The sequence below is a fragment of the Canis lupus genome, chromosome 22 (genome assembly GCF_048164855.1).
Source record: "Canis lupus baileyi chromosome 22, mCanLup2.hap1, whole genome shotgun sequence".
Lineage (NCBI taxonomy): Eukaryota > Metazoa > Chordata > Mammalia > Carnivora > Canidae > Canis > Canis lupus.
In genome coordinates, this window is record NC_132859.1 from 7,783,767 (window position 1) to 7,806,100 (window position 22,334).

Genomic DNA, 22,334 nt, shown 5'->3' on the forward strand with positions numbered 1-22,334 from the left:
GTCTCAAAGAGATATTTGCACAGCGGTGTTCATGGCAGTATATTTACAATAGCTCAGAGGTAGAAGCAACCCAAAAAGTCATCAACAAATAAATGCATAAACAAAATGTGACACGTACATACAATGGAATCTTATTCAGCCTTAATGGAAGGAAATTCTATCACACGCTACAACATGGATGAACCTTAAGGACATTATGCTGACTGAAATAAGCTAGTCACAAAAATACTTATATAATTCCACTTACACGAAGTGTCTAAAGTTAGTCAAATTCATAGAATCAAAACAGAATGGTGGTTACTAGGACCTCAGGGAAGTGGGAAAAGAGGAGTTATTTAATGGGTGTAGAGTTTCATACTTGTGGGATGCAAAAGTTCTGGAGATCTGTTTCATAACAATAAAAAATATATATATATCTGTTTCACAACAACGAATATACTTAACACCACTCAGCTGTACACTTAAAAATGGCTACGATGGTAAATCAAATATTTTCACACAATTTTAAAAATGAAGAGTTAAAGGAGATGCATGGATGTTTGGCATGTAACAAACGTACGTTAAATACTAGCTATTGGCTATTAATAAGGTTATCAAAGGCTAATCCTCCAACACAATTCTTTCCCCACCACCCCCTCCGCAGCCTTTTTCTCCTGGGCACCATATGTTCTTTCTCAATCTGCACTTGCACTCTGTCCTGTTCCATAGCTATGCTTCCACCTTTGTTCTGTCAAAGGCAGGAGCAGTGAGGTGCAGAACACTGTGTTCCCTGCTGAGTTTTCCCCCGTGCCGTGAACACAGCAGGTGCACACTTTTTCTTAAGTGAAGTTTTTTTTAAATCTTTTCACTATGAGTATAGCAAATCATTGATATAGAGAATATTGATAAAAGCAAAGTAGGAAACAAGAAAAAAAAATTATCGAAGTCCCACCACTTAAAAACCATTGTGTTAATTTGGGTTTTTTGGTAACCATTTTGTGAATTAAATGGAGTGAAAAGAAAATGCTAACTGCCTTAAAAAGGAAGGTAAGAATTGATTATTCAAGTCAATCAGGGAATGAAACAATTTCCCTTGAGAATATTCTAGAGTAGGTTGAGGTGACTGGTAACTGAGATCTTGACGAGTAAAGCTGGGATAAAAGAGACGGTGTGACTATGGTTATACAAATAGAACTCATTTCGTCAATATTATTTTGGTTGCAGTCACTAGAATCCAGCTCTGGCAACCAAAGCAGAAAGATGAATTAATTGTTGTCAAAGTAGAATTTTCAAAAAGCTCAATCATGAGTCTCCTACTCAATGATACAGTGTACCTGTGTCAGAGATTTATTGAACTAATTAATGAGGGAACCAGCAAGATGGTAAAGCTGGTTCAAAGGAACATGCAGGAGATTGATGTATACATGATCAGCAGAAGACAGGACGCTAGAATCAAACTGCTAAATTAAACACCAAAAAAAAAAAAAAAAAACCCCAAAGCAATACAACTGTAGCCTCTACGGATATCCATCCCACCGAACAAGAACAACTTGCATTTCTATTAGACAAAAATCATATGCAACCTAATTAGTTAACATCAAACTTTCAGGAAGTCTATTCACCAATAGACTACCACGGGCCAGAGTTCCTTCCTTATAGGGTCCTGCGACCCTGACGCAGGCACGCTGGACAGACAGCGTTTTCCAATATGACATTGCAAGACACACGGGCATCCTTTCTCTGGCCTTATTTCCAAAAGTTTGATCATTTTTCTGAACTGGGGGCTTCAAGTCATCACTGAAAATTACTGCACACATGCCATGGGCCAGGTCTGTGCTAAATGGTGCCCTGGCCTGGCCTCGATCTCACAGCAGCCCTGCAGAGGAGGGACTACCATTCCTGCATTTCACAGAGGAGCTAGCTAAGGTGTAGAAAGTCACATGCATTCCCCACGGTTATAGGGCTGATATGGTGGCAAAGGCCAGGCAGGGCTGGGACCAGCTCTAATTCCAAACAGGAGTCGCCCACAGGAGGCAGGTGCTCCCGGAGGCCACCCAAGAGGAGGCACTGGGGTGCCAGGGGTGCTGGTGGGGAACAGAACTCTCACTGGGGGAGGCCTAAACTCTCGTTCTATAGCATGCTTGTCACATATATGCATACTTTTTGTTGTCTATGTGGGTACAGTAGTGCCCGTGAAGTTTCCGAATGGCTAATCATGCATGTTTTAGGGGGACACAAGCAGAAAAGTCTTCAGCCTTCTCCTGGTAAGCCTTTCAGTTCACCAGGACCTCAGTTCACCATTCATGAGTGTTTTCATGTTTGCTTCCAGGCCTTTCTGACTCACTTCTCCAGTCTCACTCAGCGTGTTTCCTGAAAATGTTTCAGATTCAGGTGTCCAGCCCTGAAGACGGAGAGCCTCGCACCTTTTCCTTGCAGGGTGAGGGGTGCAGCATTTTTATCTCTAGGAAGATTAGGAGGTGCTTGCAAGCAACCTTTTTTTCCTTCTGTGGGCCTGCTGGGAAGGAAGGCTCTAGGAAGGTCAAATCCAGGTTCTGGTTCACTTCTGTCCTTGGCTCCAGGCTGTGTGAGACCGAGGGGAAGGAGGTTAGCCATGAAATGGAGAGTAATCCACACAGAATTTCTCAAGTCCCTACTCAGGGCTTTCAGAAACCACCTTGGTGGGTGGCTGAGTGATGGGAAGATGAAAGGAGGTAAAGCATCAGGCCCTCACCTTGGAAAACCCAAGAGCAGTGAAGGCTGGACACAGAGTCCACGTGAATGAAGATTTTCTCCTGGAGCAAAGTGCCAGCCTTGCCCCCAAAGCCAAACTTGAGGGACCGCTTGGAGCGTTTGGAGCAAAGCACTCCGACTGTGCTATAACATTAGTATTATTAGAATTATTGGGCATTCTCTGAAATTAGTAGTTACACTCGGTTGAATAAATGCTCCTAAATGCGATTAAGAATGTATTATATGTTGACTTTATGGATGAGCTAAGAAAAACACTCATTATCCTGTCTCTCTGGGAAATACTGCGTATACTTAGAGGCTTTATGCTCTCACACAGTGGTAGGGGACGAACAAGCAGAGGAGGACCAGAGCTCCCCAGCCCAGCTGGGGGTGCCTCCTCCGCGCCCCCACATCCACACGCAGAACTCAACAGCCCTACCCCCTGCCCCAACTGGGAAGCCTTCACTGAGAAGGCTGTATTTGGTGAGGTTGGGAAACACAGTTTCCTGCCTGGTCCCAAAAGCAGATAGCCTTCAGGGACTTCTGGGTGATGGCTCGACAGGAGGGTGCAGCCCCAGGTAAAGAAAGAGGCCTCAGAAAGAGTATGGTTGGGGCTCCTAGCCCCTTTTTTCTAGGTGGATGGTAGAAGCCCATGAGCCCATCGTCTCTCTGCCTCCCCCTTTGCAGGCATAAGTGCTTGCAGAGCAGACAGGGTCCTGGGCTCCAGCTCCTCTCTACAGAGAAGCTCCACCATTTGTTTGACAGTTAGTTGTGCCAGATGCCATGCTAGGATGTCCCCAGCCCTTGCTGGAGTTGCCCAGAGGAGTTCAAAAGCCTCCTGCCTCAGCAGCAGCAGCAGCATTGTCTGGGGGCTTGTCAGAAATGTAGACCCCTGAGCACCCAGGTGGCTCAGTGGTTGGGCGTCTGACTTTGGCTCAGGTGGTGATCCTGGGGTCTTGGGATCGAGTCCTGCATCGGGCTCCCTGCAGGGAGCCTGCTTCTCCCTCTGCCTGTGTCTCTGCCCCTCTCTGTGTCTCTCATGAATAAATAAATAAAATCTTAACCGAAAAAGAAAAAGAAATGTAGAACCCTAGCCCTGGCCTGAACCTACCGAAACAGAACCTACATTTCAGCTGGATTCCCCGAGGTGATTTGGACGTGCCTTGCTTTGGGACGTGCTGATCCAAAGTTACCTGGTCTGACATCACATCCCGGCCCCGCCATTTACAGCTGAGTTACTTCACTTCTCTGAGCCTGAGTTTCTGCATCTGTAAAATGGAAATGGAAACAGGCCCCACCTTGCAGGCTGTTGCGGGGAGGGAAATGTGCTCCTGTGTGTGAACTGTAACACCTACACAAAGTAAGTGCTCAGAAAATAATGTCTAGGAGTCATGTGCCATCCCCCACACATGGAGAGCTACCCCTGCCACTGCTTTGTATTAAAGGGTGTCCCTGTCTGCCTGGCATCTTCCTGTCTCAGCCTACATTCTCGAAAGGCTGATGAATAATGCTTTCCCTGGGGGTGACAGCGAGAGGTGGCTTTGAAGCCTCTCAAAGGCCACCGGTGGGATTCACCGACTGTTCTCTTGCAAGGAGTAAAAACAACAAAACTGTCTTCAGCAGATCACCCACTGTGGTCACCAGCCTCTGAGATGGTCCCAATTATCCCTCCCTCCAAGTCTTTATATTCCTGTGGGGCCTGCTCACACTTGACAAAGGCTGACCTGGGATATCTGGGTGGTTCAGCGGGTTAAGCATCTGCCCTTGGCCCAGGTCATGATCCCAGGGTGATGGAATCCAGCCCTGAAGTGGGCTGCTTCTCCCTATTCCTCTGCCTCTCCCCCCACGCATGCTCTCTCTTGCTCTCTCATGTACTCTCTCCCTCTCTCAAAAAAAAAAAAAAAAAAGGAAAAGAAAAGAAAAGAACAAGACTGCCCTGTATAACCAATAAGATAATGTAGAAAAAGGGTGCAAGGGTGACTTCCAAAGGTAGGTCACAAAAGACATTGCAGCTTCGGCTTTGCTTTCTCTGAGATCACTCACTCTGGGGGGAAGCCAGCTGCCGTGTCACGAGGACACTTGAGCAACCCTAGGGAGAGAGCCACAGGGCAAGGAAAGGAGGCCTCCCACCTGCAGTCACGTGAGTGAGTCTTCTTGGAAGTGGCTCCTCCAGCTGCCGTCAAGCTTCAAATGACTATAGCCCTACAGCCTCCGACTGCATTTTAACTCCAACCTCCGAAGAGATTCTGAGCCAGAACCACCCAGCTAAGCCATTGCTGAATCCTTGACCAGCAGAGACGATGTAAGATAAGAAAAATTTATTGTTGTCTTAAGTCACCACATTGGGGTAATTTGTTGTTCAACAATAGATAACTAATACCTCCACTGCAGTAGCCAAATATTGCTCTTTGTGTGTGCATAGTCCTTTCCAATAGAATCTCATATCTAAGATCAGTGGGGAGCCCTGGAACAAATAAAATTTCCTTCCACTCTCATTTGATAAAGCATTCCAACAGTTTTGGACAAGCACACAGCATGCAGATCCAAGATAAGAAGTGTTAACAAAGGGGACGCTTCCTCCCCACCTCCCCGTAGAAGGGATGGATTAACCATTCGGTTTCTGGGGAAGAGAGAGGAAAAAAGAAGCCAGAGAGTTTCCCTCCCAGGAACTACAGTCTCTCCCCTCTGGGGGAAGCAGACTCCCCAGAATGGTGCATTTGGGAGAAGGAGCTGACTATACTCAGGGGACGGGTGCTCCCTCCCAGCTGCAGGGGGAGGCTGGTTCTGAGCTTAGGGAAGTGGGCCGTGGGGAGGGCCTGTAGCGGTGTGCATCTTCCAGAGAAGCTGTGCAGAGTCTGAAATGAGGCGAGTGTTGGGATCCGTGTGCCACCTGCTTAAGCCACATCCTCCATGCCAGGTCTATCAGTAGCAAAGCGTCTCATTTATGTGTCTACCTCTTACTTGGCTCCAAATTCGGAGGAAGAAGGAAGAGGTGTTGCTAGCCCACTAAACCCGAGCAAGAAGCATACATTCAACATAGGTATAAGTTATTCTAGGTTAGTTTTTCATGCCCAGTCAACATCTTCCCAGCTATCAATTCCCCATGCCACCACTGAGATAAGGAGCCTCTGGTACACCCTAATTCCTGGCCCTCAGTCTCAACATAATTGTTTATCCTCAAACTCCAAGTGCTACAGAGTAGAGGCGGACCAGGTGGTTGAGGAAGTCAGACCATCCCATTAATCATAAAAACAATAATGACACGTTATGCACTACTATACTGTTTCTGTATCTCTCCTTAAATCCTCACAAGAACTCTATGCCAGAACTATCACTTATTCCCATTTTATTAAGGAAAACCCTGAGGCCCAAAGGGATGGCTCAGATGGGGAGTGTGGAACATTCTAGCATTTGAATGCAGAGTCTGGCTGGCTCTGAAGTCTTCTGTTTCTAATACACAGTATTATATTTTGAGCCCTACTTTGGAGCCCAGTCCTTAGTTTAGGAAACATTATTTTAAGTTTTGACCTAAACGGTCAATTCAATAGAACGTCAGAGACGCACGACATGTCTGGACTGGAAATTTCTCTGGATCATGCAGTCCTGCCCCCAACCCGCCTTCATTAATGAATGCAGAAAACTCTGTAAGAGATTAAATCACTTTCCAATAGTGGTTATTCGATGGTAATTTATAGACAAAAACTATGGAAGTCCAAACTGCTTATACGATCACTAATTGGGCAAAAATTTTATTCCCAGAGGTCCTGATATTTGGTTATCCAGTTGTTGAAATATACCCTGGCCAACCAGCCAAATATGCAGCTTGGGCCCAAGTGAATTTATAACCAAATGGAGTGCTATCCACGCCCCCACCTCTTGCCCCCCTCCCCATTGCTTCTAAAGGCAGTTTTAAGGGGAAGGATATAATTATTCATAGAACAACAAAAACCTTGGGTTTGTCTCCATATGAGTTCTGAGTGTCATCTCTCATAGTTATGGGACAGTGATATTCACAAGTGAAAAACTCTATCTCTAGACTCAAAGAGAATCCAGACCATGTTGCAATCACAGACGTGCAAGAGGGCCAGTCTGCCTTGGATGCAAACTCTGATATTTTGTAAGCAGTTTGGATTTGGCTCACATTGGAAGCTATCAATTACTGCCACAAAACCAATCTTTCTTAGCCGGAAATAGAAACTCCATTTCTGACGCTTTCAGGAATTTCCTTGCCATTTTACCAAGAAATACCCCTTATTTTGAAAGGAAAACAGCTCCCATACTTTTCTGCTGTAAATGACCCATTGCCATATGAAGGAGCACAGGCGCACACTGTCCACCCCTGCTGCGCCCTGCCCACACGATGGGAGCCGCTGAGCCCACCACCTGCCCGGCCTCAGCCCTGTGGGAGACAAGTCAGAAATCATATAGGGCATTCCGGACTTTTTCCTTGGAGAATCCTTCCGAGATGTGGTACAAAGCAGTGAAAAGAGCACTGGCTTCAAAGTCAGACCGCCCTAGCTTAGGTTTCCATGCTAGGATCCATCACACTGGTCTGTGACCTTCCAGATGTTTCTTTAGCACCCGATCCTTGATTTCCTCACCTGTGAAATGGGGACAAAATATCTAATATGTTGAGTTGTTGTGAGGAGTGAAGGAAATAATATTGTTTAGCATCTAGCATAACACTTGGCACATAGTAGGTGTCCATAAATCAGAGTTCTCACTTCTGGTTGTACCTTAGAATCACCTGGGGCCCTTTTCAAAAATATCCATGCTCAAGATCCGTGACCGGGGATTTGACTTAATTGTAAATTTTTAAAAGCTCCAGTGTGAATCTAAACTACAACCAGGGGTCATGCACCCACTCCTTCTCCTTTGCTTTTGCCAGGCCTTACAGAGACTGAGTTCTGTTCCTAAACTGACTCCATGCCTGGAGTCTGACCCAGACATGATAACCCAGGTCCAAAAACTCAGCAGTGTATTCAAGACAGCCCCTGGCACATGTTTACGGTAACTGCCCACATATTTGGTTCCTTCCATTATGCCAGAACTTTTGAAATATGTTTTCTCGATTAATATTAATTTATCCCTATGAAGTAAATGATATTCTTGTTCCCATTATACAGAGTAGGAAACTGAGACTCATTAAGTGCACATTCATTCCTTCAACAAATATCTATCGCACGCCATTAATATGCCAGCCGCATTGCTCGAGGTGAATGACTGGTCCAAGTCACAGAATTTTAAGTAAGGAAGAGAGCCTGGATTCAATCCCAGACTGTCTGACGTCCACTGCACTTCCTCCCACAGCTCATTGCCACACAGCAGAACTGTGCCGCCCACTATTAGGCACCAGGAGAGGGGGTTTCTTTTCTTTTTTTAAAAATTTAAGTTCAATTAATTAACATGTACTGTCAGAGGTAGAGGGCAGTGAGTCATCAGTCTTACATAACACCCAACACTCATCACATCACGTGCCGTCCTTAATGTCCATCACCAGTGACCCCTTCCCCCCTTTCCCTCCAGTGACCCTCAGTTTGTTTCCTATGATCAAGAGTCTCTTATGATTTGTCTCCCTCTCGGATTTCATCTTGTTTTGTTTTTTCCCTCTCTTCCATTATGATCCTCTGTTTTGTTTCTTAAATTCCACATCTGAGTGAGATCATATGGCAATTGTCTTTCTCTGATTGACTTATTTCACTTAGCATAACGCTCTTTAGTTCCATCCGCATCATTGCAAATGGTAAGATTTCATTTTTTAAAAAAGATTTTATTTTAAAGATTTTCTAAAAATTTATTTATTCATGATAGACACACACACAGAGAGAGAGAGAGAGAGAGAGGCAGAGACACAGGCAGAGGGAGAAGCAGGCTCCATGCAGGGAGCCCGACGTGGGGCTCGATCCCGGGTCTCCAGGATCACGCCCTGGGCCGAAGGTGGCACTAAACCTCTGAGCCACCCGGGCTGCCCTCATTTTTTTTTTTTTTTTTTGATGGCTGAATAGTAACCCATTACATATATGTATATCACATAGGAAGGGGGATTCTATTATAATCATCCATCCTGCCCTCACCCTACAGGGAGCACTACTCAGGTATTCAGGGATGCCCCCTCAGAACTGTGCAAGCCAGCAGCCCTGCCATTTCTAATGCTGCCATTTTACAGGTGGGGAAACCAAGGCACAGAGAGGGCCCTAGGGTTACAGGGCTAACAAGTGCCTCCCAAACCTCAGGCTGTTCTGCGAGCTTCCAGAGGACCGGATGCCCATCTTCTGTGTGGGCATAGAAGGCAGTGGCCTTAGATGCAGTGGGTACTGGAGCCACACGAGACAAAGCTAGAGCAATGCCTGACGGGGTCCTCCTGAGGGAGTCAGTGTCCTAAGGGACCAAGGCGGTGGTGAGTCTCATAGTTGTGGGTTCCCAGCAGATGCCAACCCTAAGCATGGGGTGACTATGAGTCTTCACGATTATATTTAGCTTGCGTTGCATCACATACTCAACCCAACATATTAAAGCACAGTATCTGTGTCCAAAGAGCTAAATATACACAAAAAGAGAGAAAGGGAGATGTGTCTGGAGGAAGTGAGTGAGCCTCTCCTTTCTTTGCTCTTTTGGGATTCTGATTTGCCCTGAGAGCTGATGTCAGAGGCTGCATCAGTACGTGCTGCTTTCTGTTTTTCTTGCTGGTAGGTTCGGTGGAACGACATGGACACGAAAGCCTTGCAGCACTCTCTGTTCTCCTGTCCCTGAGGTACACTGACACCTGAGCAGCCAAAGCCTTGGTCAGGTGGGGTCCCAGCCTCATTCTGGAACTCTGGTGTGCATGAAATGATCCAGAGAGCTTGTTAAGACACAAATTCCTGGGGCCTTATTCCCAGGGTCTCTAACTTGTTTGCATTTCTCACAAGGTCCCAGGTGACACCGATGCTGGCTCTCTGGGGACCACGCTCTCGTCTCCAATGACAAGACAGCCAATGACAAGGTAGCTCCATAAATGCCAGAAGGGGCCAAATCCAAGATATACTGACTAAAAGGCAAGGGCAGGGGTGTGGGAGGAGGCAGGGAAGACTTTACCACTATTTGCATAGCAAATGGTTTGACATATACACTTGCAGCTGGTATATACATAGACTATTTCTGGATGGTTACCCCCCCAAAAAATGCTAATAATTGTTGCCTTGGAGGCCTTGTAGGACTGAGGGTTGGGGGTGCTACGTTGCCTGTTATCTGGGTCTCTCCCCAATTCATCATTTTCCTTTCTGTGCTCTGTTCCCTGCAGAGCATCTGTCCTCCAGGGCCTCCATCACCCCATTTCCCTCGAGGGTTGAGGTCCTCCTGGGTTGGGCCAGTGGGAGACAGTGGTAGGAGATCGGAGGCTGGGCAAAGAGAAAGCCTGCCCTTCCCCCCCACGCTCACCCCCCTCTGGTGCCATGCCGGGAACACCTGCTCTGTGCCCAGCTAGGCCCAGCCCCCGCTGGGCTCCAGCCACACCGTTTTCTTCCTCAGCTGTTGCTAGTTCCCGGGGTGTCCAGGCCCCTTTGTCTCCTTTGACCCCTGCCCTCACCTCTGCAAGTGGTCCCTTCCTTAAAGTCCCCAAATTTGAACATTCTGGAGGTGAATTTCATTTCCTGCTGGAACCCTGACTGAGGAAGGTAGGAAGCTCACTATTCACGATGCATCCTCTTGTGTCATTTCAAGATCTGGTTCGGTGCCTAAAATACCCATTCAAAAATGCAACTATAAAAAAATAAAGCTTGGGACCCCTGGGTGGCTCAGCAGTTAAGCGCCTGCCTTCAGCCCAGGGCCTGATCCTGGAGTCCTGGGATCGAGTCCCACATCAGGCTCCCTGCATGGAGCCTGCTTCTCCCTCTGCCTGTGTCTCTGCCTCTCTCTCTCTCTCTCTCTCTCTGTGTGTGTGTGTGTGTGTCTCATGAATAAATAAATGAAATCTTTAAAAAAATAAATAAAATAAAATGTCTTTTTAAAAAATAAAATAAAAAAAAAAAGCCTAGAAATAGGAATTTAATCTTAAGTAATCTCAAAGAGTAAGTTCCAAAGAGAGTCTCTGGGGCATGGGTCTGCTTCAGCACCTGACGCCTCTTCCTCATGTTTGCCTGGGATCTGACGCTAACAAGGAATTGTTCTTTATCTCCTACTCCAGCCTGGTTGGTGCAGTTAAGGTCCTGGGAGACAAGGGTCGGAGCTGATGCCTCTCTGCCGTGCACATGGGGTCAGAGCAGGACGTGGCCAAAAGAAATTCTCAGCTTCAGGAATCCCACACACTAAATTCGAGTCACATCTATACCACTTGCTTTCTTTGAGCCCATGAATCTCCTGCCCTCCCTGGTTCCCTTAAGGGGACTCATCGCATCACACCGTGGGTTCCTATTGTGTGGACACGGTCTCTTGGGTTCCACAAACATTGTTAATACTTTTATATACTGTCAGGAGCCTAAGACTTGAGCCATTCAACTCTTAGCTGTTTGCATGCCGCTGTGTGCCCACAGCATGCGTGCCCGCACCCTCGCCTGGCAGGGGTAGAGATGGCCCAGGAGGAGTCAAGCCCAGGAAAGGAGGCCGGACCTAAAGCCCTGAGATTTAGAGGACACGACAATTGTAAATAATGATTTTGAAAGCTTAACATCTCTTTAGCAAGAGTAATGGTTGAAAGTAGGAAACTGCCAGATGGTGCGCACTGTTAATAATGCCCATCTGTGAGCCATATCATGAATTATAAAATTGATTTGGAGGAGAACATCGCCTGCTGTCTGCCCCAGGTGCCAAAATGTCTCCTTCTAGCTCGGGGTCAGGTACGGGGTAAGCAGGCTGAGGGGCATGTTGCTTAAAAATCACACTGTGTCATGTTTTTACCCAATAATAAGACAAAACCTGAATGCTAATTTTTGTAAAGGTCACAAAATATTTGTAGCATTCAGAGGGCCATGTCAGGACTTCCTGCGTCACACACAAGCCCGGAGCGTGGCGCTGCCTGGCTGAAGGCAGAGGCACTCTCTCCCGTGTCGAGTTCTGGTCAACTTTTGACCTTCCGCCCTGGGTCTAGTGACCCTGGTTTCTGAGCCCCTGGACCCTCACCTGGGCTCCTGACAAGGCCCTCAGATTCTCTTGCACTAAACACCAGTTTGCTCCAGTCTCTCCACCTTGATCCTGCAAACTCTCGCCCCTCTGATGTCACAGCTGCAGATAACAGGTGTTCCCACTTCTCTCGTTGGTCCTCCCTTGTCCCCGGCTGCCTAGCTGGAATCCTCCAACAGAATAGGGGACAAGTTTCTCCATCTGTCGTGCATGGTACTTTGCTGAGGAGTTACAGTAAAAATTGATGTCAAGCGCTCACCGTAGGATGGTGTTGGTGCCAGAACAGGCCACCCCTCAACCAAGCTCCAGCACAATCTGCTCACTATTTCCCACCCCCTTGAGCACACTCTTTCCCCTACTTCTTGTGTCACCTATAGTGTGGAGCCACCTCTGCTCCCCCCACAAAGCTCTAACTCAACACTTGCCCTGCGAAGACCCTTTACTACTTCTATCCACAGTGGTATTTTCTTCCTAGAATCCCATAGGTATAGCATCCACGATTATATTGTGCCTTATGCTGCTCTCAGTTATCTTCATTCGAGCTTATCTTGTCTCTCCAATGGGTCGGAAAATCTCTTGACACCCACACCTTCTGTCTTTGCACCTTCTCCCATGGTGTGTCTGAGCCAGAGTTGGGAAGCCAGAGCTTAATTATTCCTATTCACTGCTTAATGTATCCTGTCCTGTTACATGAGTTTTTTGTAACCTTCACCGGTACATTGGAATCATCTGAAGATTTTTAAAATAGCAAATTCCCGGGCCCTACTCCCAGGGATTCCATTTCAGTTGATACAGAATGGAGCCCAGTTTGGGGTCTTTGTTTAAAAGCTCCACCAGTGATTCTCCTGTATGGCTAAGAGCGAGCTCCACAGCACGTTATGAAGCAGGATGACTTGGCCCTCGGCTGTATTTGATTCCCCACGCCACTCAATCTGTCTTCTGGCTGCACTTTCTCCATATTTCAAATTATGTCTTACAAGTTAAATTGCAATGCTCAGCTCCTTTCTGATACAACCTACAAGGAATCGTCTTTAGGCAAGTGAAAACTTTCTGCCATTACCTCACTGGGCAGAAAGTCAAGCTGTAAAAAACCAGCCAAGTAATTCCCTTCAAAATGAGACGCTCATTAATCAATGAGCCACCCTCCAAGCGCACCTGTGTGAAGCCAGGCGGTCACCATTTGTGACCTTCTACTTGCTTCCCCCCAGATAAATCAGACAGAGGAGCTAGCAAACAAAAGAGACTAAAGGTGCTTTTACACATTGAGGTCACCAATAAGTAATAATAAGAGAACGGAAAAGGGAGGAAAAACAAGGGTGATGAATTAATGAGGCTATTATGACAAAATGATTTAATGGCAAATACGTGAAAGTGAATTAATAAGGCTTTGATGGCATTTACAAGTTTCATTTCCCTTGAGTATCTCAGTGAATCCAGTATCACCTGGAAAACTTTTAAGACTATTCTGTTTTGAAGACTTTCTGCTAACAAGACAGGAAAAGCAGCTTTGAGGGATATTTTTTTCATTCATCTCTTTCTGGCTTAGTGCAGTTTTAATTACTGGTGAAATAAAACCATGAAGTGCAAAGTGAAAAAACCAACAACCCACAGAACTCTTAAGCAGCCAAGGTGCTTTTAAATGTAAATTTTGTAAACTGGTTAAAACAGAGAAGAAAGGAAACCCTAAGGAAGTATACACTATATTCACGGGATTGTCTCTAGATTATGTTTTTCAAAATTTTCCATTAGGCACCAGTAAGTCTTTAAACAATGGTCAGATTCATCTTCTAAATACTTGCTTTAAAAGAAGCTCTGTTTACCTGTTTATTTTTTTTATAGATTTTATTTATTTGAGAGAGAGAGACAGCATGAATGGGGAGGCACAGGGAGAGGGAGAAGCAGAAGCAGATTGGCCACCTAGCAAGGATGGACGTGGAACTCGATCCCAGGATCCTGAAACCATGACCCGAGCTGAAGGCAGATGCTTAACCGACTGAGCCACCCAGGTGCCCCTCTGTTACCTATTTAGAACCAGGAGAGCTACTGGACTTTGTTATAAGCTATGGAACTGCTTTACTGAAGATCTATCATCTTAACTTTCTCTCTGTACAACTGAACTGGATTCTACAATTTAATTATTTCCTTTTGCAGCTGCCCAATTACTCTCTTATAAGCAAAATTTTCATTACGTGAATCTTTGGTACTGAATGGGTTACTTTTTTCCTTGGAAATCATTTTGGAACATTATTTTTTTTTTCAGAATTTGCCTTTTCTTCTTTTACAGGGGAGCCCACTAGGTGACACACGCTGCTCACACACCCAGAGTCTTCACGCTTTTTAATTCCTCCCTCTAAAATATGAACAGAAGCCAAGGATCGCCAAAATGGAGAAAACCTCCACTATGAAAGAAAGTGACACAAAAACAAATACGTACAGAGTAAAGAAATGTAGATCAATGAAAGATAATGAAGAGACCAGAAAAAAAAAAATCTCTGAAACAGTTAGAATTCATATCCCTCAAGAGAAAAGCTACTGCATCTGTTGAAACAAATCAAGGCTGGTGAAAAGGAGACAATCAAATAACAAGAGCTCATAGAACTAAATATATAATAGCCCAAATGAAAATTTCAGTGAGGGATGGGATGATAAAGTCACAGAAATACTACAAGTAGAAGAGAAAGAAATGAAAAGAAAAGAGGAAAGAAAAGAAAAGGAAAAAGATAAGAAATGACCCTAGAGGTCCAACAGCTACCTCTAATCCAGAGAGTTAAAACAAGGGGTGCATGGTTGGGGAAAAGGAGGAAATTACACAGAAATTATTCAGAACTGATTATGAGTTTTAGATGAAAAGGGAGGGACCCCAGGAAGTCAATCATAGTGACAGTGGTGGGAGATAAACCAAGGCAAATCATTTAAAAATTCTAGAACACCAGGGTTAAGAAAAGATCTTAAAGCTTCTAGTGCTTATTTCTCTCAAGTTCACATTCACTGAAACAGGAATGAAACGGCTCCAGGCTTACCAACAGTAATGTTAGATACTGGGAGACAATGAGAAATGTCATCAAAATCCTAAGAGGACTCAAACATTTATCTCTTATCCATACTTTCTTGGGAAAGTATCAAAAAATACACATACCAGCAGAAATAGGAAATGAACTAAGAAATAAGAAGTCACTGAATCAAAGAAGCAAGAGACCATAGGAGAATGGTGATCGGAAGTCCCAGAAAGTGGGAGAAGGAAAGTCGAAGGCCAACATCTGTGGCCAGAGGTATCTGGAAGTTCTCCAGAACACAAACAAACAGAAAAAAGAATTTCCACAATGGAGGTTCCAGTTGACATTCCCCTTAGTAATAGAGAGTTCTAGTTGTTCCACATCCCTGCTAACACTTGATATTATCAATTTTTGGTTTTGTGGGGGTTTTTTGTTTTGTTTCTTAGCCAGCTGGTGGATGTGTACTGGTATCTCATCATGGCTTTATTTGAATTTCTCTGATGACTGATGATGTTTGGCACCTTCTCATTTATTTATCAATCATTTAGATACCTTCTTTTTTGCCTGTTCAAGCCTTTTGCCTATCTTATAAATGTTGTTGTCTTTTTTTTTTTAATAATCTGTAGGACTTCTTTTATATATTTTGGATATGAGTCCTCTGTCAGGCTTGTCTTTGTACTCTGTTTAAGGTGTCTTTTGATGAATAGAAGTTTTTTATAAAGTACAAATCATCAGTCTTTTCCTTTAGGATGAGTACTTTTCAATGTCCTATTAATTTTGGAGTTTTTATCCCAAATTGGGATTATTCTGTACATACCTTTCATAGCATTTAAAAAATTTACCAATATATTACAAAGCATTTAACCTCATATTTCTTCAAGAACACTATTTAAAATGGCTGCACAGTATTCCACTGTATGGCTATGTCATCCCTTATGGAACTCAACATTTACTCTTGTATATTTAGATTGATCTAGAACATTATTTAAATAAAATTACAAAGTTAGGGAGTGTATTACAAATTAGAAATTTGAGATTTTAAATCCAAGTTTGGCTAATTCTAATCTTCATTACCCAGTGAGTACATATGGAGCACCTAATGTTTCTTTAGCATTATCCTAGAGGATACAAAAGAAATTACGAGAGGAGACCTGTCCCTAAGGAGCTGACAATATATTTCATGGCCAGACACTTCATTGCTAATTGTTTAGCAATTAAGGAATAATTGGTAAGGCACCACTCTAGGTTTAAAGTAAGGGTAAACATTGATTCATTGTAGGAAATAAAAACGGATCATTAGGATGAAACTGCATTGGTGAAGACTTTGACATGAGGATTTTGGATTTGATTCCACTGGCAATAGGTTCACTGTAGAAGTAAGGGAGGAGATGTAACGGGGATGCAGTTGGGAGCCAAGCCATCAAATTGCAGTTTCATGAAGCTTCTTCAGGTTAGTGGTGGGGTGGGGAGAGTGGAGTCGGAAGGACAGATTTAAGTTTATAGGAATAATCCAAGGGCCGGGTGATGTTATCTTAAAAATTTGCAACTAATACAATTTTTTTAAAAGATTTTCTCCATTTATTCATTCATGAGAGACAGAGGGAGAGAGAGAGAGAGCGAGGAGAAGGAAGCAGAGACACAGGCAGAGGGAGAAGCAGGCCCCACACAGGGAGCCCGACGTGGGACTCGATCCTGGGTCTCCAGGATCAGGCCCTGGGCTGAAGGCGGCACTAAACCACTGAGCCACCCTGGCTGCCCGCTAATACAATTTTTAAAAGAAATGGAAAACTGGATATTTGCCTCCATTGGTCTCTTGTCTAACTATTAACCTGAGTTATTTTTTTAATGTCATTTCAAAACGAAATAAAATATCTTCGCAAAAATTATTGAGAGATCACTAACGAGTGTTCTAATAAACATCTCTATACATGAGAATAATTATGATTCTGTTATTTCTCAGAAAAAAAGAAAAGATTTACTGAACGATGCTTTTATACTTCACTTCCATAGAGAAGCATTAGAACACAGTGGTCTGGGTTCAAATTTTAGCAATGTCATGTGAGACAAGTCAATGAGCCTCTCTAGAATTGTTTTATCATCTGTAAAATAGGGTTAATAATAATTAGAAAAATACCTGCCAGATAATAAATGTTAATTATTATCCTGGTCTGTGAGGTAGAGGTTATTATTTTTATAAATTCATTAATTAAAATGTCAGCTGCTTAGATTTAGCATATATTGGAAAGAATACTGCTATTTATCCAGTAGTGGCAAATGAAGAGTTAAAGGATGTGGTAAGTAAAAATTAAGTAACAGACATTGGGAAATTTCATCAAAGATGCTAAGGACAAAGTTCCCACTTCTTGGCTTTGCATCTATTATAACTATAGCATTATTAATAGTAATAAAGTGCTTGGTTTCTACAGAGCCTAGGACTTGGGAACAAAGCCAAGTGACATATGTATATATTTATTTAATGGTGGGAGACCCGGCACATTTGGCGACAGGCGCGGTGTTCCACTCAGTGGGATGAAATGCATGCCTCATGCCAGCTTCTTTAGAGGGACTGTTATTCATCACAGCTGTAATGTTCCCTTCAGAGAGCTCCCACCGGAATGGAAAAGGCGCACTGGCAATTTATATACAAAAGCCAACCCACGTTTGGCTTTGAAAATTCACTGGGAAAACTGTATGCAGTCTGTTAGTTATTCATGGACATGCTCTGGTTTCTGATGGAAGCACTGTGGTTCCGTTTGTTATCATCACAGTAAAATTAGAAAGCAGCAAAGAAAAATTAAAGGACTGGCATGTAGACATCCTCTAGCCAACAAATCCTTATGTGCGTAAGGTGTCAATTGCCATGTAGAAATAATCACAATCCACACGGCCCTGTGTTTGGAGTGCATGGACTGGCTTTGCCTGGACTGTGCAGGCCTGCCCCCACCTTTCCTTGGTGAAATTACATTGTCATCCTCTGCCCTGGGAACACTCCACACGCCCTGTAGAGACCATGGATTTGGCATGCAGCGACATCCTGCCTCCCAAAGCAGTGTCATTTATGCAAACTATATCGGAAAGTCTCTTAGTATCTAATGAAATGGTGTAACCGGAAATGTAAATGTGCAAATTACCTGACAGTTGAATCTTGATCCTGAAGGAATAGTGCTGGGGCAACTGACTGGCTCAGTGGGTAGAGCATGCGACGCTTAGTCTCAGAGTTGCGAATTTGAGCCCCATGCTGGGTGTGGAGCCAACTTAAAATAAAATTTAAAGATTTTTTAAAAAGGAATATTATCTCCAGTTAACCTTGCAGCCAGAATAGTTTCCCACCCCTGAGTTGGATGAGCACCTAAATCTAGACACCAAGATTTCTCCCCAAGTAATGTATTACCTAACATCTGCAAAGGAAATATATGCTATTCTAAAAGTGTATTCGCAGACACATCACATCTAATCTTCACAAGACATGAGAGAGGTGAGTGTTACAATGCCCATTTTATAGGTGCAGACTCTGAAGTCTAGGAAGATGAACTGATTTAGCCCAAATCTCACAACCAGGAGGTACAGAAGAGGGATTCAAACCCAGTGCTCAGTACTTTATGCTACTTTCCTGATCTATTTTTACAAGGGGAAAAAAGGCTTTGTCTCCTACAAAGATGAGTTTTAAATCTTTAATTGGTAAGTAATAAAAATAAGTTTCTTTTAGTCTCATCCAGGAAAGCAAGCATGTTACTTTGTGTGGGATATATAAGAAATATGATGCTACCACTTTATAGGTTGATTTTTCTCCAGGGGTCAGTTCTGTACTCATTTTAGTTCAACCAATCTTAAACTGAACAACTACTATGTAGCAAGAAATATGCTAGATATCAAAGACAAGAAGGCTCGAGTTCTAGCCCTTGTCCTGATAGTCCTTATGGAGATAGACAGGCAAGCAGATAGATAAAGAGGTACGCACAGGTTGCCAGGGAAGCCCGGAGGAGAAGTTGGGTGTGCCAATTCAGAAAGATTTTCTGCAGACGGAAATATCTAAGATTAGTTTTTAAGCACGTATAGGAGTTCTCCAAGCCAAGAAGAGAGGAAGGGAATTCTGGTAATATTCAGAGACATGGAGATACGGGACAACGGGAATAAATATAGTTTCTGCTGAGGGACACAGGAAAGAGAGAGGAGATCTCTCTCTCTTTTTTTTTTTTTTAGATTTTATTTATTTATTCATAAACAGAGACAGAGGGAGAAGTAGGCTCCCGTGGAGCAGGGAACCCGATGCGGGGCTCCATCACAGGACTCCAAGTTTACGACCTGAGCTGAAGGCAGATGCTTAATCAACTGAGCCACCTGAGCCACCCAGGTGCTTGAGAGGAGATCATTTTAAAAGGGAACAGTATATAATCATAATCTAACAGGTGACTGAAGTACAAAAATATCAAGCAATTTGGCCGGTATCCCATGGCCCAAAGAATTTCTAATGGCTTTTGACACTTTCTATACTGCCTTTCAAAACTGTCTAAAGGAGAGAAAGGGAAGAGCAAGAGAAAGAGGAGGAGGGAGAGAAAATGGGAGGATGGGGGAGGAGAATAGAAAGTTTCTGAAGACAAACAGAGATGAGCAAAATTTGGGAAGACGCGCAAATTTTAGAAAAAGATTAAACCAATTGAGGGGATTTATTGTGGAGAAGTGGGCTGAGACGGCAGGCAGTATGAAGAAAATGATCCTCAATATCATTAAGGAGCCTATAAATTAAACTCAAATAAGAATTTTCTACCAATTAGAAGTAAGCCATGTCAGACCTGCATCACCCAGGGCCTTGTCAACCATCCTTCAGGCAGGCTGTGCTCCTCATAAATGTTTGGACTGGTCGGGATCCTGCCAGGTTACTGGGGCAGCATGAGAAAGGCATGAGAATGTGCTGGAATGCATAAGCCCTTTGAGTACAGATGTTCAATAAATATTGATTGATAACAACTCATATTTACTGCTGTAACGAAGATTAGTAAACTTAATTGGAAACACATTTAACGTTAGCATAGTTATGATTCATGGCTAACAGGTAAAAAGTAAAGGAAAAGTCAAGTTTTACATGTTCTCTCTTCTCCTTTTTAAGGACTTTAGTGTAGATGAGCTGTCACTCGCTATTAAAAGTTCAAAGTCACATTTGCAGTCCACTTCTGGCAAGGAAGAAAGAACTTTACGGTATATGTTTTAATTGCTAATCTTGCTCTCATTTTATCTTAGTTTTTCAATGCTTATTTCCCCCTCTATATCCACTACTTCCTTTCTAAAAATTTTATTGCACTCTATGTATCTTTGAAAATGACCGCAAATTCTTTTGCAATGAGGTAAGGTACAATTAAATACATACATAAACCAGATGTTGCTTGAAGACCCCTTGGAGACTTAGTTAAAATTAGTTCACCCCTAATGCAAGAACCTCAAAGTATCTCCATGCTTTCTCCACTCCTGTGGGCCATGGCAGTTCAGGGACATCTATTCATTTTTTTACGCATGCTTTCAGCAAGTATTTATTGACCACCTACTATATCCTAGGCATTATTATAGGCGGTAGCAACACACCAAGGACTTTAATTTTGTGAAAACCAAAGGCAAGGCAAGTCCCTGTCCTGGTAGAACTCACATTCTAGAAGCTGGGAGGCAGGCACACAAGCAAACAAAAGAAAGAGAGTCATGCGTGTGAAAAGATGGTTTCAAACAGCAAAAAGTTGGATGAAGAAAATGAAACAGAATAGTGTGAAGTCCTGTGATGTGGGGCCAAGGATGTCACTTAATTTCCCCAGGTGCGTGGGGGTCGGGGAAGGACACCCTGAAAGATGACTCCTCACTGGGACCTGAATGGCCAGTTGGTGGCCTGAAGATGTGAGGGAGGGGTCCTGGGCCACGGGAACAACCAGGGCCACAACGTTGAGGCTGTGCCATCGCAGAAGACACAAGGAGGCCAGTGCAGTAGGGTCCGCTATCCTCAGGAAGGAAGGGCTGTGATGAGGGAGATGGAACCCAGTTTCCAGCCTCAGTCCCCCACCTGCTCCCCTCACTGATTTTTGCAAGAAATTCAACTGCACCAAGATTGTGAGTTTTGGAATATTGCCTCAATTCGTGGGGCCAGAGGGAAGAGTTCACTCTGGGGAGCATGCAGTCTTCTTGGTAGGGCCCCGCTCCCTCACTACCCTTTTAAGGGTCCATGGTGCCCACCCCTTACTCTCCATTCTGTGCAGTTCTTCTGACACGTGCCACCCTGTCCCCACTGCTCACAGCTTGCTCAGAGGGAGCGGGTGCCTGGGCCTCACTGCCAGCTTCAGATCATGGCAGACATATTCCATCACATGGAAACCCACCCGCTTTCCGCATTCAATAATTATTGACACGTGGGCTGACTTGGGGCTGGCGAGGTGAGACGCTGTTATGGTTTGCAGGCATTTCATTAGATGTTTAGTCTTATTTTATGACGGACTTTTCTGTGATCCTGTTTTTTGTAGGCCTCCGCCATTTTGTAGGCCATTGCAAAGCTCACGTCCTCACTGCCTGTGGGACTTCACCATTCAAACGGCCGTGATCAGGCCTATCCGTGCAGCCCAGGCTCGCCAGCATTCTAGCGAGTGACACTGTCTCCATGTCGCTGCATGTGCACACAGAAGCGCTGTCAGCTAGTGCAGTGTCAGCAGGTTTCGCTGACGTGCCCATGAGGTAATCACACATCTCCCCCATATCCCTTCTGGGCCACTCCATGGAGAGCTTAGGCCCCAGGAGGGCAGACAAGCCTTCCCCTTGCTGACAGGTTCCTCTCCATCCCACTCTCCTCGACTCCCAGGACCTTGGGCTTGGAAGGGGCAAGCCAGAGCTTGAGGCAGCAGAAAATCTAGGCCCCGGGTATCCCGTGGCTGACTCAGAGCCAGCTTGCCCTCTCCTGAGGATGCTGAGGCCGGAGACTGGAGCTGCAGGGCCAGGTAGGCCAGAAAGAGAACACCATTGGAAAGGATTCAGGACCACCATGGGCAGGAATATTGGAGCAAGGAAATGGGGATGAAGCTGGGAACAAGAGGGAGAAGTAGAGAGGGAAGGAGCATAGCGGGGAAGCTGTTGGGAAGACGGGCCAGGCAGGTGGACCCCACAAAGGCGGCCTCATCGACCTCTGCTCCTGCAGGGCCTGTGATACGTGTTTCAGCAACCACAAAGGTCACCCTGCTTCATCCTTTCTGGCATCGTCCCATGCCTGTCCTCCCACCCTCTTCTTCCATCTCCATAGGTCCAGCACCTTTTGGAGACATGAGACATCCTCCCCCATGTGTGGGGACTTTTGAAACTGAGACAGTAGACTGGGGATTGAACATATGAGCTCTGAAGCCACATTGCCTGGCTCCAATCCTAGCTCTCTGTGTAATCACCTGTGTGCCCTGGGCATATTTCTTAATGTGCCTGTGCCTCAGTTTCCTCACATGGAAAACGAGATGGTAATGTTCCTCCTTTACCAGATTGTTAAAAAGTTTCTTGCTAAATACCCAGTGTCTGATAACGCCTCCATGCATG

General features: G+C 44.6%; 1 long non-coding RNA gene across 1 annotated transcript; it reads left to right on the forward strand.

The window, feature by feature from the left end:
- Positions 1-4,870: 4,870 nt before the first annotated feature.
- Positions 4,871-20,845, forward strand: LOC140614419 (uncharacterized). Its single transcript, XR_012015282.1, has 8 exons — positions 4,871-5,011; positions 9,400-9,496; positions 9,618-9,691; positions 14,087-15,071; positions 15,907-16,023; positions 18,298-18,473; positions 19,900-19,988; positions 20,591-20,845. It is a non-coding gene; the product is annotated as an uncharacterized lncRNA (long non-coding RNA).
- The last annotated feature ends 1,489 nt before the right edge of the window (positions 20,846-22,334 follow it).